The 11,274-nt window shown below is 40.5% G+C and overlaps 1 pseudogene; it reads left to right on the top strand.

The window, feature by feature from the left end:
• Positions 1 to 509: 509 nt before the first annotated feature.
• Positions 510 to 11,274, top strand: part of LOC102864190 — a 41,742-nt pseudogene continuing 30,977 nt past the window's right edge.

The raw sequence follows: 11,274 nt of genomic DNA, 5'->3' as shown, positions 1-11,274 counted from the left end.
TCCCTGACAGCAGACTTCACCAGTGCAAGTCTTCTTTTGATTTCTTGACTGGTGGTTTCAAGAGCTTTGACTGTGGAGCTGAGCAAGCTGAAATTGCTAAGAGCCTCAATCTCTTCTCCATGCATCATGGTGCTACCAACTGGCCCGGTGGTGAGACTCTTTGTCTTCTTGATGTTGAGCTTCAATTCATATTAAAGACTATAGTGCTTGAACTTTCGCATCAAACAATTCAGATCCTCCTCAGTTTCAGCAAGCAAGGTTGTATGTAGCATTTGCATAACACACTCCTCCTCATAACGTCCAGCCTCATGAATGATCTGTTCATATACATATTGAAAAGGCATGGAGACGGAACATATCCCTGATGCACTCCCTTTCTAATTTTTTACCATGCAGTGTTTCCTTGCTCTGTTCTGACAACTGCTTATCAAAAAAACAAATAAATCTGTCTCAGAAGAAATGCAGCCTTAGGTGCCAGGATGTTCAGACATCATTCATATGCTTTGGCCATGATATCAAGAAGGACCACTTTACATGAAAAGGGCATCATGCTTGAAAAAGTAGAGGAGCGGCAAAGAAAAGGATGATCAAGGTGATAAATTGTCACAGTGACTACAACAATGAGTTTCAAGCAAAGCAGGGATTGTTAAAACGGCACCAGGTCCACGTCACCAAAGAAGCCATTCAGAAGGTCAACAAGCATATGAAGAAATGTTCAAAATCGCTACCTCTAAGAAAAATGCAAATCAAAACAACTATGAGATATCATCTCACCCCAGTAAGAATAGCAAAATTTAACAGAACAGCAAACATCAAATGCTGGCAAGGTTGTGGAGAAACTGGAACACTTAGTCACTGTTGGTGGGAGTGTAAAATGGTGCAACCACTATGGAAGGCTGCATGGAGCTTTCTCAAAATGTTGCAAATAGAAAAACCATTTGACTCAGCAATTCCACTACTGGGAATTTACCCTCAAGAAAACATAACTGCCACCCAAGCAGATATATGCCCACCCATGTTTATTGCAGCTTTGTTTGCAAAAGCAAAGATCTGGAAACAACCCAAGTGCCCATCAACAAATGAATGGATAGAGAAGCTGTGGTATATTCACACAATGGAATACTATGCAGCACTGAAAAACAAGGAACTCATGAAATATTATGCAAAATGGATGACCCTGGAGGAAATTATGCTGAGTGAAATATCTTAGCCACAAAAGGACAAATATTGCAGAGGGCCACTGTTGTAAAACGGGACTGACATCAGGGTTGAGAGAGGACAGAGAAGGAGGAGAGGAATGATGTATATTCCATTGAAATAGATGAGGGAGAGAAGTGTTTAAAAGGGATATATGATTGGGTGTTACTGTCATGACAGGAGTCCAGAATGAAGGCTGCACAGTAGAGTGGACTTGGGAGGAGGGATTGCTTAACAAAGAGTTTTTCTTTCATTTTTCAAGGAGATGAGTGAATTGGGGGGAGGCGAAAGGCAGGGAGAAAAGTGCAACAATGAATGAATAGAAATCCAAAGTCTCTGTAAATTTTCATTGAAATTAGTAATAAATTTAAAAAAAAAAAAAAAGATTAATCACCAGGATGGAAAGGTGAGAGTAAACAAACAAACAAAAAAACCCCACCAACCCTCTTCCCTCCAAAAAAATTTTAAGCACACAAAATCTACTTCTAGCAATCGAGCTCCAAAATATAGACTATACGGGATTATGGGATCTATGGTGGTGGTCTCAAGCAAATGAGCCAGAGAGAGCAACACACACAGTAAAAGTAAAGCCAGGAGACTACCCCTCGGCACATGAGGACACCCACTCTTCCACCACTGAGGAACCAGGGGAGACAGAAGTAGTACTTCAAATTACTACAGAGCTCCTCTTGAATGCCAAGTCTCTAATCATTACCATTCCATGGACAAAACCTGAGTGAAAACTGGGAAAAAATTAGATGGTGTGTGCTCAAGTTCACACCAACCCTGTGATCCAATACTCACTGAAACTGTGTCTAATTATGTATTAACTGACAAGTACAACACACAATTTTCCATACCTAGTCCAGGTCCTTTCCAAAAAGAAGATATAGCCAAGTTTAACAAAATATAAAATCAAAAGTGCAAGGGCAAATGGAAAAACAGAATGAGTTATACTGGGCTTTCATTTTCAGAAAAGGAAACATTTTTACTGTTAGAAAACAGTTTTCTGACACTAAATTCTACAAAAATTCTTCATGAAGAACTCTACAAAGGAGACTATTTATGGCATAAACTATTTTATGTAACTGATTTTGGCTTTTATAATCTAATGATTTAAAAATTTGCATGTTCAGGTGCTGTGTAAGGCTGTAGAGGTCAGTGTGGTCCAGGAGAAGATGAGGAAGGCCACCTTGTACATGCTCCCAAAGGTGTAGCTTTGACATGACCTCCATCGCAGAGGTCTAGTGCCACGAGGTTGATCTGCCAGAGATGTGCTGAGCACTGGAGGGCAATCCAAGACAGTGGTGCCACAATTCCCATGAAAGAAACATGGCCAACTCTCATCCACACGAACAAATTCACAGAGGGCTTCTGCAATATCGCAATGCCAATAAAGTGGGCAAACTACTTGGACGTGACCCCAGTTCTCTTCACTACTAAGTCCCCTTTTTGTTTCCTATGATGTTTAAAGACTGGGCATGGCTTTGTGATGTTCTTATTCACCCTCTTGTTGGTGTTAAATGAAAACAACCCCAGACTAAATCAATCCCAAGAAATCATGAGATCATTATTCAATGACCAGTACACCTTCCTGCTGATGGGGCTGTTCTGAGTGTACACAGGCCTCATCTACATCAACTGCTTTCTCCAAGTCCGTGATGGCTCTGACTGTGTCTATCATGTACAGCTCGGGTCACAATTCACAGGAGCTTCAGAAGTTGGCCTTTTGGACCAGCATTGAATGGCACAACAGGATCCTCATGCAGCTGGACCCCTGTGTTCCGAATCTTCCATGGCCGTTATCCCTTCAGCATCAACCTTATTTGGAATTTGGCTGCCAATCGTCTAACTTTTCTAAACTCATTCTAAATGAAGATTTAGTTATGATTTTGGGATTTACTCATATAACTTTAGGAGTCATCCTGGGAATATTTAACCACTTGTATTTCAGAAAGAAGTTCCACATCTCCTTGATCTTCACTCCAGAGCTCCCCTTTATGCCCTGCACCTTTGGGTACTTCATCTTCAGGATCACCTCCAAGTGGCTGATTTACCCTGCATAAACCTCCAGGATAGTGCCCAGCATCCTGATTGAGTTGATTAACATGTTCCACTTCCCAGTTAGCGAAATGAAACAAATGGTCTTTATCCGAGTCAAGAGGACGGACACACACTGACTGCTGCTGGTGGCCATGGTGTTGTCTGTCCCTGTCCTCTTCCTAGGAAAGGCCCTCTTCCAGCTGTGGCTGCACAATGGGCAAAGCTGCTTTAGTATCAGCATGAGCGGGTACATGCTGGTGCAGAAGGAGAGAGGAATAGGTGACCATGCTGGGAAGCCAGGATGCAGAAGGGGGAAATACCCCAGCAAAGGACAAAGGTGGATATGTAACCAGTGAGGAGTTTAATTCTGGAGAAGTACAGATGACACATGTCATTAAATCCATCGAGTACTGCCTGGGCTACATCTCCAGCACAGCTCAAGGCACTCAGTTTGGGCCACGAACAGCCGTCAGAGGTGCTGTGGACCATGGTGATGCACGTGGACCTCTGCTTGGACACCACCAACAGCATCTTGCTGCTCATGAGCGTCTTCTTCATCACATTCATCTTTCTGATCACAGAAGGGCAACCAGAGACTTTAAATTTAATGACAAATATTCCATAAATAATATTTTTTTTTTAAAATGGAGGATTATTTCAAGTGGTAGCTTGAGTATGTTCTTTAGGACTTGATGCCATTCATCTTACCAAAAAACGAAGTTATTCTGTTGCTAAAGTTGCCAGGTAAGACTTTCCAAGATGGTGGCAGTGGAGAAAGCAAGTAAGGAGCTGAAGGAGCAGCAACCTGGGTAGAAAAAGGCCACTAGAGAGACCATCATGGCACACAGAGACTAACGCAGCATGATGCTGAGTCAGAACATTTATTAAAATAATTAGTTTGGGAGCTACAGGAGCATCGAGTCACACAGTGGGCCCCAGTCAAAGCCTGAAACCACCAGCTGAGCTTCTGTGGGACCCACCCGCCAGGAGAAAGAAGGTTATTAGCAGAAAGTTGACTAAGTTCTCTTAAGATCCACTAGGCGTGAGTGGGTGTGTTGGAATTTGACTGAGTTTTCTTGGGTACTGCTGACTGCCCAGGAGAGCACCCTGGAGCAAGTGGGCCGGTGGGAATTTGGCTAAGTTCTCCTGGGCCCCACAAACTGACTAGGAACAGCAAGGCAAAGGAGATTTAAGTGAGTTTTCTTGGGCAGCGCCAACTGCTGAGGAGAGCTCCCAAGAGCAAAAAGGTCGGTAGGAATTTAATTGAGCTTTCGTGGACACTGCAGACCGGCCACAGGCAAGTGGGTCAGTGGAAATTTGAGTGTTCATGGGTCCTGCTGGACCCAGGGCCATGTTGGAGCAGGGGCCACTGGGTGAGGGCACCTTCAAAAAGGCTGCTGGACAAGAAACACTATGTAAGAGCCACTGGGTGGGAGATGGACAGCTGGAATTTGAGTAGAGACCCCACTCATGAGCACACCTGAACAGCTGATATTTAAGTGAGGTCCCACAAGTGGCTGATCCACCCCAGTGGTTGCCCTGCCCCACATTCAGCTCCACACCTGTTCCTACACATGCAGTCAATTAACTTGCCTTTAATCTGGAGCAACGTGATCTGACTTAGCTACAAGAGGTTGCTTTCACAGACACTGAACTGACCTTCCCCTTGAGTCAGAAGTTCAGAGAAAAACACAGGTGGGATAGCTGCCCAATTGATTTCTAGAGCATTCTCTTCACATCAAGAACCTATCAATGTCTCAAAGAAAGAAAGCTATCCCACAATCTAAACAAGCGCAAAGCAAGATGTCATCTCCAAAAGGTGACACAGTATCAATGGATTTCCTGAAGCCAGAAAGTCTGATGAAACTTTCTGACACAGAATTTAAAAAAACAATGATAGAATCTTTTCAATGGGTAAACGAGGAGGCGCTTAAAAAAAACAATGCAGATATAACAAACAAGGCACTAGCGGTACTGGAAAAACAAAAAACAATGATGCAAAATATGAGGTCCAATGTTTCAGATGCTGTCAACATGATGGAGGGACACATGAGCATAGCTGAAGAGGTGGAACACAGAACCAGTAAAATAGAAGATAGAAATGTCACCACTGAACTGACAGAACAAAAACCAGAATCAAAAAGAAAGGAAAAAAAAAAAAACAAAAAACAACCTAAGGCTAATGTGGGACATCATCAAGAGAAATAACATACACATCATTGGAATCCCAGAATAGGAAGCAGCAAGTAAAGGCACTGAAAAAGATGTGGAAGAATTACTAGAGAAAAACTTGCCAGGCACAATGAAGAAAGAGAAAATATACATTCAAGAAGCTGAGCTAACACCATATAGAATAGACTCCAAAAGAAAAACACCAAATCGTATCATAGTTGAGTTTGCCAGAACCAAAAATAAGGAGAGAATTCTGAAAGCAGTGAGGGAGAAATAAAGAGTAACCTATAAGGGAGAGCAGGTAAGACTGAATGCTGATTTATCAGCAGAAACCATGTCAGCAAGAAGAGTTGTTGTTATTGTTATGTGCTGTCGAGTTGCCTGCAACTCATAGCAACCCTATGTACAACAGCCCTAAACTCTGCACTATCCTCTGCCCATCTGACCATATCCGGCACACCTGCCCCCATTACCCCAGTCAGTGAATCAATCCATCTCATCAAGGGTCTTCGTCTCCTGCGCTGTCCCTCAACCCTCCCAAGCATGATGTCCCTTTCCAAGGACTGGTCCCTCCTTGCAACATGTCCGAAGTATGTCAGACAAAGCTTCAGAATCCTTGCCTCCAAGGAGCAGCCTGGCGTCACCCTCTCCAGGACAAACCTGTTTGTTTTCCTAGCAGTCCATGGTATATTCAATACTCTTCTCCAACATTACAGATCAAAGGTATCAATTCTCCTTCTATCATCCCTAGTCATTGACCAGCTCTCCAATGCATAGCAAGTGACTGCAAAGACCATGGCATGTATCAGGTGCACCTTAGTCTCCAGACTGACATCTTTGCACTTCAGTATTTTAAAGAGTTCTCTAACCACCGACTTTCCCATCGCAATACGTCTTTTAATTTTCTGGCTGCAAGTGCCAAGAGTGTTGTCTGTGGATCCAAGCAAACACACACTGTGAACAATCTCAATCTCTTCACCATCCATTATGATGCTGCCAATTGGCCCAGTGGTGAGAATCTTTGTTTTCTTGATCTTTAGTCTCAATCCATACTGAAGACTGCAGTCCCTGACCTTCCACAGCAAGTGCTTCAGGTCCTCTTCAGTTTCAGCAAGCAAGGTTGTGTCATCTGCATAACTCTGACTGTTGATGATTCTTTTTCCAATCCTGATGCCACATTCTCCTCATAGAGCCCAGCCTTCTGGATAACCTGTTTTGCATAAAGATTGAAAAGGTATGGAGACAGGATACAGCCCTGGCGTACACCCTTCACAATTCTGAGCCATGCAGTGTTTCTTTGCTCTGTTCTGACTGCCTCCTGGTCCAAATTTAGGTTTCGCACAATCAAGTGTTCTGGGATTCCCATTCTTCTCAGAGTTAGCTATAGTTTGTTATGACCCACACAGTCAAATGCCTTTGCATAATCAATGAAACAAAGATAGACATTCTTCTGGTACTCCTTGATTTCAGCCAAGATCCATCTAACATTAGCTACAATATCCCTAGTACTACAGCCCCATCTAAATCCAGCCTGCACTTCTAGTATTTCTCAGCTGATGTGCTAATTCCAGTTGTTTTTGGATAATCTTCACCAAAACCTTGCTTGCACGTGGTATCAATGATACTTCCAATAATTTCCACACTCTGTAGGATATAGATCTCTTCCAGTCAGTTGGCCAAGCAGTTGTTCTTCAAATTTCTTGGCACAACTTGGTGAGCACATCTAGGGCAACATCCGTTAGTTGAAATATGTCAACTGGTATACCATAAATTCCTGGGGCCTTCTTCTTAGCCAAGAGTGTAGAAGGACATATATCAAACACTCAATGGACACAACTGTCAAGCAGGAATACTGTACCCAGAAAAATTATCCATCAAATATGAAGAAGAGATCAAGATATACTCAGAAAAAAAGAAGCTAAGAGAGTTTGTAAAAATAAGACCAGTGTTCCAGGAAACACTGAGAGACGTGCTTCTTACAGAGGTACCACAGAAAGCAGCATGGACCAAAATAACAAGCAACACCACCAAAAAGAACTCAACACAATAATAGCAATAAAACCCTGCCTTTCAATAATCACACTGAATGTGAATGGTTTAAATGCACAACTGAAAAGAAGAAGAGTAGCAGATTGGATAAAAAAAAAAAAAATCCATCAATATGCTGTCTACAAGAGACACACCTGAAAAATGAAGATAAAGAAAGACTAAAAATAAAAACGATGGGAAAAATTATACCAAGCAAATGGCAACCAGAAAAAAGCAGGAGTAGCAATATTAATCTCTGATAAAATAACTTTCAATGCAAAAGCCATCACAGAGGACAAGGAAGGTCACTACATAATGCTTAAAGGGGCAATAGAACAAGAAGACTAACAATAATAAATATATATGCACCAAAAAAAAAGACTGCAAAATGTATAAAACAATTACACTGACAAAACTGAAAAAGGAAATAGACAATACTACTATAGTAGTTGGAGACTTCAATATACCCCTCTCAAGAAAAGTCAGAAGTACCAGAAAACAACTCAACACACATGCTCAAGAAGTAAACCAAACAACCAACTCGACCACCCCCCCCCAAAAACACCACAGTATACTTTCTTCTCCAATGTGCATGGAACATTCTCCAGAATAGACGACATTTTAGGTCACAAGGCAAGCATCAGTAAATTCAAAAACATAGAAATAATGCATGGCATTACCTCAGACCACAATGCTACAATATTAGAATAACAAAAGGATAAAGGAGGGAAAAAAACCATATATTTGGAAGCTGAGCAAAACCTTGAACATGAGTGGGTCCTAGAAGAAATGAAAAATGAAATTAAAAAGTTTCTTGAAACAAATGACAACAAAAACACCACTTATAAAAATCTCTGGGAAACAGCCAAAGCAGTAGTCAGAGGTCAATTTTTAGCAGTAAGAAAACATATCAAAAGGCAGAAAAAAATGACCATTGACTCTCTAAACCATTATCTCCCAACAAATTGAAAAGAACAGCCAAAAAAAACCACCACCCTCTAAAAAAATCGAAACTATAAAAACTGGAACAGAAATAAATGAAATAGAAAACCAAAGAACAAGGAGTTGGTTCTTTGAAAAGGTTAATAAAATTGACAAACCAGTAGCAAAACTAACAAAGGAAAAGACACAAATAATCTGATTAAGAGATGAAATGGGCAATGCCACAATAGAACCAACTAAAATAAAAAGGCTAACATTGGAATATTATGAAAAATTATACTCAAACAAATATGAAAACCTAAAGGATATGAACAAATACTTAGAAATTCACAACCTACCTAAACTAATACAAACCAAGACTGAACACCTGAACAGACCCATTACAGAAGAAACTGAAAAGGTAATAAAACAACTTCCAGCCAAAAAAAGCCCTGGACCAGAGGGTTTTACAAGTGAATTTTATCAAACATTCAGAGAAGATCTGTCACCAATTCTACACAAACTATTTCAGAAAATAGAAAAAGATGGACTTCTCCTAGATTCATTCTATGAAGCAAACATATCCTTGATACCAAAGCAAGGAAAGGATACCACCAAAATAGAAAACTATACGCCAATATTTCTCATAAACACAGATGCAAAAACCCTGAATAAAATCTTGGCCAATAGAATCCAACAATACATCAAAAAAAAATAATTCACCATGACCAAGTGGGATTCATAACAGGTATGCAAGGATGATTCCACATGTGAAAAATAATCAATGTAATTCATCACATTAACAAAGTGAAGAACAAGAACCACATGATCTTATCAACTGATGCAGAAAAGGCCTTTGACAAAATCCAACACTTTTTCCTGAATAAAACACTAAACAAAAAAGGATTAGAGGGTAATTTCTTCAACATAGTAAAATGTATATACACAAACCCAAGAGCCAACACTGTTCTCAATGGGAGAGACTAAAGGCATTCCCTTGAGAATAGGAAGGATGCCTACTATCACCTCTCCTGATTGGAAGTCTTAGCGATAGTAAAAAGCCAGAGAAAGAAGTAAGAGGTGTCCAAACTGGCAAAGAGGAGATAAAATTATCTCTATATGCAGATGATAGGATAGAATACTTAGAAAAACCTGAAGACTCAGCAAGAAAACGACCGGACATAGTTAACCAAAGTGAAGCAAAGTGGCAGGATGTAAGATCAACATACAAAAATCAACTGGATTTCTCTACAGTGAAAAAGAGAATACAGAACTGGAGGTAAGGAAAGCAATACCCTTCACAACAGCTAATCACAAGATTAAATACAGAGGACTAAACCTGACCAGAAGCACAAAGGATCTATTCAAAGAAAAGTACAAAACATTATTACAAGAAACAAAAACAGACCTGGAGAGGTGGAAGACTATACCTTGCTCATGGACAGGAAGACTCATTATTGTGAAAATGGCAATACTACCTAAGACAATTTTCACGTTCAATGCAATCCCAATACAAATACCAATTCCATTCTTCAACGAGATGGAAAAGGCAATCTCCAATTTCATTTGGAATGTAAAGAGGCCCCAAATAACAAAGCACTCCATAAAAACAGAAACAATGTAGGAGGCATCTCACTCCTTGATTTAAAAATCCTACTATACTGCTGTGGTGGTCAAGACAGTGTGATAATGGGACAATGACAGACACACAGATCAATGGAATAAAATTGAGAATCCAGAAATCAGCCCATCAGTAGATTTCTGACAAGGAGATGAAATCAGTTAAGTGGGGAAAGGAAAGCCTTTTTAACAAATGGTGCTGGCAAAAACCTATCTGCCGAAAACTCAAGCAATACACAAAAACCAACTCAAAGTGGATTATGGATCTAGGACTAAAACCAGTATAAATTTCGTTAAAGAAAAGCTTGGAAGAACTCTAGAAGTCCTAATCCACAACATAAAGTCTTCCAAGTATCCTGGAAAATCTACATTCCAGAGATGTAGATGAATGGGACCTTCTAAGAATCAAATCCCTATGCACATCCAAAAACTTCTCAAACAGGGTAAAAAGGGAAAATATAGACTGGGGAAAAATATTTGGTAATGATATGTGTATAACCCTGGTGTGTCCACTTGCCATAGAGAGGAAACCTGTGGTTGCTGTGAAGCTGAACACTGTGACACTGTTGTGTCAAATGTGGTAATGGTTACCCATGGTGGACAGTGATTGATGGAGCTCCCCAATTAAAACAAGCTTGGAAGCAGGAGCGGCATCTGCTTCAGAAATAGCTTGCCTCCGGAAACCCTATGAACCTGGAGAACGGACGAAAGTCATGCAAGTGTTGAGGACTTTTGTTCATAGGGTTGCTATGAGTTGCCTTCAACAACAACAATGACATGTCAGACAAGGGGCTTATATCTAGAATTTGTAAAATATTCAAGCACAACCAATTGAAAAATGGGCAAAGGATATGAACAGACACTTCACTAAAGAAAACATTCAGAGAGCAAACAAACACATGACGACATGTTCAAAATCCCTAGCTCTAAGAGAGATGTAAATCAAAACAACTATGATATCTCATTTCACCCCAGTAAAACTAGCAAAATTTAACAGAATCGCAAACATCAAATGCTGGTGATGTTGTGGAGAAACTGGTACCCGTATTCACTATTGGTAGAAGTGTAAAATGGTGCAACCACTATGGAAGGCTGAATGGTGCTTTCTCAAAATGTTGCAAATAAAAATAACATTTGACCCAACAATTCCACTAACTGGTAGTATACCCTAAAGAAACCATAACCAGGGAGCTCTGGTAGCCTAGTGACAAGAAGGTGCTCTGTAATCCCACAAACAAAAGAATAAAAATAAAATAAAAACAAAAATTTAGAGAGAAATGCAGCAATGAGTGA

The sequence above is a fragment of the Elephantulus edwardii genome, unplaced genomic scaffold (assembly GCF_000299155.1).
Source record: "Elephantulus edwardii isolate Elephantulus edwardi_28Jun2011 unplaced genomic scaffold, EleEdw1.0 scaffold00444, whole genome shotgun sequence".
Lineage (NCBI taxonomy): Eukaryota > Metazoa > Chordata > Mammalia > Macroscelidea > Macroscelididae > Elephantulus > Elephantulus edwardii.
Note: the sequence above shows the minus strand (reverse complement) of the source record. Positions and strands in the feature narration are given on the sequence as shown.